This window comes from Dipodomys merriami, unplaced genomic scaffold (assembly GCF_024711535.1).
Source record: "Dipodomys merriami isolate MVZ:Mamm:240054 unplaced genomic scaffold, mDipMer1.0.p SCAF_3, whole genome shotgun sequence".
Lineage (NCBI taxonomy): Eukaryota > Metazoa > Chordata > Mammalia > Rodentia > Heteromyidae > Dipodomys > Dipodomys merriami.
In genome coordinates this window covers 70,775,764-70,781,153 of record NW_027204492.1, presented here as the reverse complement: position 1 = coordinate 70,781,153, position 5,390 = coordinate 70,775,764, and positions in this window count along the sequence as shown.

Genomic DNA, 5,390 nt, shown 5'->3' with positions numbered 1-5,390 from the left:
ACACACACACACACACACCCCTCCCCTGGGCTTGGCTTCCAAAGGGACAGTAAATGAACTCCAGCTTATAGACAAAGCCTCCTCTGGTGATGTTCTGCCCAGCTTGGGATTCCAGTTTTGCACTTACTAGCAGTGAGACCTTGGATGGATAAACTTCATGTGAGTATGTCTGGAGTGGGCCGGGAATTGTGTGTTTGTTTCGCCAGTCCTGACACTTGAACTCAGGGCCTGAGCACTGTTCCTGAGATTTTGTCCTCAAGTCCACTGCTCTACCACATAGAGCCACAGCCCCATTTCCAGGTTTTTGGTGGTTAATTGGAGATAAGAGTAGTATGGACTTTCTTGCCCACTCTGGCTTTTGACCATGATCCCCAGACCTCAGCCTCTTGAGTAGCTAGGATTACAGGTATGAGCCACAAGCATATGGCCATCACATTCTCTTTTTTAATAAGTTCCCAGGTGATGCCAACACTGCTACTCTAACCATTCCTTATGCAGCCAACTTTGGAGTGCTTGACCACAAAGTTAACTACTAACTCTTCCCACCAGGTTGGCAGGTTAGTGAATAAGCAGAATGGGGAGGGTATTGTAAGATGCAGGAGGCACAAATTTGATCCAAAAAAAAAAAAAGGTTGTATCCACTAGGAGATGAGAATGGAGAATGGACTGCTTCACCAGCAAAGTACAGACAGTAATACATGAGGACATCCATGCTAGCTCCTGGGATAGACAGACAGACAGAAAGACAGAGAGACAGACAGACAAAAAGACCAGACTACTTACATTGAGGTTGCTAGCAATACCGCCATGTGCATACATGTACATGATAAGAAGGCTCAACATTTTGAAAGAATTTGATACACTTTTTCAAGTATCAAAGTAGTATCATAGAAAAAAAAATCAAAACTTTTTCAAACTTCCTTACATATACTTTCTGAGATAGTATTGTTTTTATTGTAGAAATACTGTAGAGAGGGGTTACAGTTACATGAGTAAGGTAATGAGTACATTTCCTATCGAGCATTGTTACCTCCTCCTTTGATTTTGCCTCTACCATCCTTCCCTCCTCACCTCCCCAACTCCTCCCTCCCCTCCCCCCTGCCCCGTTTTTAATTTTTTTAATTATACATGTCCTGTGATATGGGAGAAAAATTGGGAGCTATGGAATCTGTTCAAATCTTTTTTTGTCAGTCATGGGGCTTGAACTCTGGGCCTAGGCGCTATCCTTCAGCTCTTCAGCTCAAGGTGTGTGCTCTACCACTTGAGTCAGAGTGCCACTTCTGGTTTGCTGGTGGTTAATTAGAGATAAGAGTCTCTCAGTTTTGTCTGCCTGGGTTGGCTTTGAACTGCAATCCTCAGTCTCAGCCTCCTGAGTAGCTAGGATTACAGGTGTGAGCCACCAGCACCTGGCTGTTCAAATCTTAAATATTCAAAATCCAACCATGGTGGCTAATGAAGTCTTAGTCCCTGAACTTTGGAGCAATAGGTGTGGCCAAGAGTGTATTTTTTGCCCCACCCCCTAAGCTAAATAATGGTGACTCACTCCTGTATTACCAGCTAGTCAGGAGGATAAAATCTGAGGATCTTAGTTTGAAGTCAGCCAGGACAGAAAAGTTTATGAGACTCATCTCCAATTAGCCAGCAAAAAGTTAGAAGTGAAGATGTGGCTCAAGTGGTAGAGCACCAGTCTCAAGTGAGAAACTTAAGGAAGAGCACTGTGGCTATAAGTTCAAGCCTCAGCACTGGTACTTGCATACACACACACACACACACACACACACACACACACACACACACACACACACACACACACACACGCACGCAAAGAAAAAAATGAATTGTTTCTACCTTACTTGGTTGTTTTGAGAACTAACTTGGCTAATATAAAGAAAGTGCTTAGAATAATGCCTACAGCATGACAGACCCTCAAATTGGCAGTTGTCACGAACTGCTGTCAGAATGTCTGAGTAGAAAAACAGAGATGAGTTGGGGCCCTGGGAACCATCTGTTCAAGAAGGCAGAGGGGTTCAGGTGACAGGTGAGTCATGTGACTGCTAAGCACAAACCAGAATGAGTCCTGGTAATGAAGAAACTTGGTGATAGAACTGCACAACTTGGGGGCACAGGAGATGGTGGCATCCTTCTTCCTGATCAGAAGCCATCCCTTGGGAAAAGAAAAGAGCCACATGGGTACATGGGTCTGAACATTGCTGCAGTGAACTGCAATGAGTATCAGGCCTTGCTACTAGAAGAGGAATTGGCTGTCCTATTCTTGGTGGCCCTCAGTGATCATGAGCCTCACTGGGGAGTGGGGGGAGGGTATTGTCACTGAACTCATTCTGGCCCACAAGAAGGATTCAACATGGGAGAAGGAGATACTAGGCACCCCAGGAGGAAAAAAATCAGATCAATTCCAAGGCTAGTTCTTACCCAGAAAGAGGCTACACCTTCCCACCTTCCTGGCATGACTTCCCTGGGCACTGGGAATGTAGACTTCAGAAAAGCCAGGGGGAACAATTTGAAGATATGTAAATCTAAAACTCTTAGAATGGGGCCTGAAAGAAGAGAAACAAAAATAGAAATTGGTAAGATTTAAAAGGAAAAGAAGAGACTCATAAGCATATAGGGAAGAAAGAAATGACATAGCCTAATGTACCTGAGCTGGGTGCCCATGGGTAATACTTGTAAGCCTAGCTACTCGGGAGGCTGGAATACGAGGATCATGGTTCAAAGTCAGCATGGGCAAGAAAGTTTGTGAGACTCTTATCTCCAATTAACCACGGAAAAGCCATAAGCTCATAAGTAGAGAACCATCCTTGACCAAAAAAGCTAAGTGAGTGAGTGCAAGGCCCCGAGTTCAAGCCCTAGTATCAGCACAAACAACAGCAACAAAAACAACAACAAAAATAGTACTTGGCTTCTGGTCAACATCAAAATGCTAGTACAGATCTGAAACGCCTAAGGCATTCCCAGAATAGCACAGCTTTACCCAGATAAACTTGGAGCCCCAAAGCCAAGGAATGTTTCTTGCTGTAGGTAGTTCTAAGGGTGGTCATGATGGTTCCAAAGGGTAACGGGGGTCACTCCTAGTCCCTGCCTTTTCTTCTGCCTATGCTGTCCCATCTAGACTAGTGGGCACCTGTTAATATTACCTTCTTCATTCTTACCAGTTTCCTCAAATTTTGAAAGATTTCTTCTTTTCTTTTTTTTCCTTCTTCCTCCTTCTCTCCTTCCTTCCTTTCTTCTGACAGAACTAGGGCTTGAAGTCAGTGCATGTGCACTGAGATCCTTAGATCTCAGCTTCCTGAATAGCTAGACTTACAGACATGAGCCACTGACACCCAGCTTTAATTCTTATTTTCTTCTGAGAGGCAGGAGGATCATAAGTTATAAGTCTGGCTACATAGCAAGACCCTGTCTCCAAAAAAACACCTGATTCTTCACTCATGAGCCATGGAGTAACAATTCCCCTGTGCCCTTAGTTTGATTATACAGATGTCCTGCGCTGCCAACTGCAATTTCTGGCCTGCTCAAAATTGGCCAAAAGCATAGTGAGCCACCTTTGGCCCAGAAACTCAAATCTAGCTCTCACTTTCTGAAGTGTTGGGGCTTACAGCAGACACCTCATGAGCCAGTCTCTTCCTAGATACCAGTTTGAGATGAGACTCCTAGATCTTGCCTCATTCCTTCATGTCCCAGAAAAGACCAAGGACTGACCTAAGGGTACACAGGGAGACATAGGAAGTAAAGCTAGGTCTTTAGCTTCCTAGCTCTGGCCTTCAGCCATGTTACCGGATCACCTCAAACTTTTACAAACCTTGCTCCAAGTGTGCACTCAGTGCCTATTAAATCAGTCTTATTGGCCTGGCTAAAGCCCTCCTCCTCCCACCCCCCACCACCCTTCATCCTGCACCACAGACTCCCTCCCTCCAGCTCTGGGGCCTAATCCCAAGTGTCCTTTTCACATCCGCACCCCTCCCTTCCCCCAGCCTGCTCTCCATAGGAATGGGCCTCCCCCAGTCTTCCCAGCTCCTGCTTTCCACCCCCTTACCCCCCCAACCCTATAGAGTGTCATAAATTCTAACGAAACCCCATCAGGGGAAGAAAAGGAGCAAAAAGTGCCTAATTGGCAGGGGCCTCGAAGCTCTTGGTCCCTGTGGGGGGATTGATAAGGTTCCTGGGAAGCAGTAGGGGTTTAGAGAGAGGAGGGGGAGGCTGGGGGCCTGCCTGCCAAATGTAGCCAATTAATGTCAGTGCTGCCTTTCATGCCAGCCAATTAAGTCCCACATACTTGTCACCAGCCCTGGGAAGGGGGGAGCAGGGAGGGTGGGGCAAAGGGTTTCAAGGGAACAACTAATTTCCCTGCAGCCCGGATAATACAGCCTTCAAAATGGGGAGTAAGGCTTCAAGGGAGCTGGAAGGTAGCTGGAGGGTCGCAGGCGGTGGAAGGGGGTGCACAGGGAGGGGCAAGGTGCTGAACAGTAGAGCTCTGTAGGAACATTGTTCAAAGCCCTTGGGGGAATAGAAGATGAGGTTAGCTTCAGAGGCCAGTAGTGGGAACTGGAACTTTCTTACTTTCTGCCTTTCACTGGCAGAACCAGGCACTTGCCAGAGTTGTCATTTTACCCAATCCTGAGTTCCTCAAAGAGGTTATGGAACTCACTCAAGATTGCCTAGCTTGAAATGACCAGACAGGAGCTATTAACCAGGCCAACCTCCTATGGCACCTTGAAACCAGGACTGAGCATCCAGGAGCCCTTGTTTCCTCCCTCCTCACCCTTGCCAATCATTCAGAGAATCCACAGTTCAGGCTTCTAGATTGCAGACATTGGGTGGGGGCTGGAAATGACCCTTCAAGTCAGGAATGGGTGGTACTGAGGAAGACAGCATCTCAATGAGGGTGTCACTTTGAAGCCAGGGATGCTCCATGTCAGGCGTCCAAGGATACAGCTGCCTAGAGAGAAAGGACATTTCCAAGAGAGCAGAGGTACCAGGGGGCATGACAGCTCTTCTCTGAGCTTGAGAAATCACCCAATTGGCTTGCTTGAAGGAGAATTCTGAGAACTCCTGAAAGGAAAGGCTTAGAGGATGCTGGTTGGTGCTCTGAGAGCAGGCTAATGGAGGGCTTTGGGACCAGGAGATTGGCCCCAGGGTTTGAGCAAGGTTCCTCAGGACAACCTGGAGAGTGACTCAGTGAGATGGATCTGGTCCTCCAATTCTGACTCTACCCACTGAGCTTACTGGCCTTCAGGAAGCCCAGACCCATCTCTAAGCCTCAGTTGCCTCCTCTGGGAAATGGGAATTATAGAGTATCTACCCCCCCACACACACACATATACCAGGATTGTGAAGCTCATAGGAAAGGATGGCAAAGGGTTGGAACCTAGACT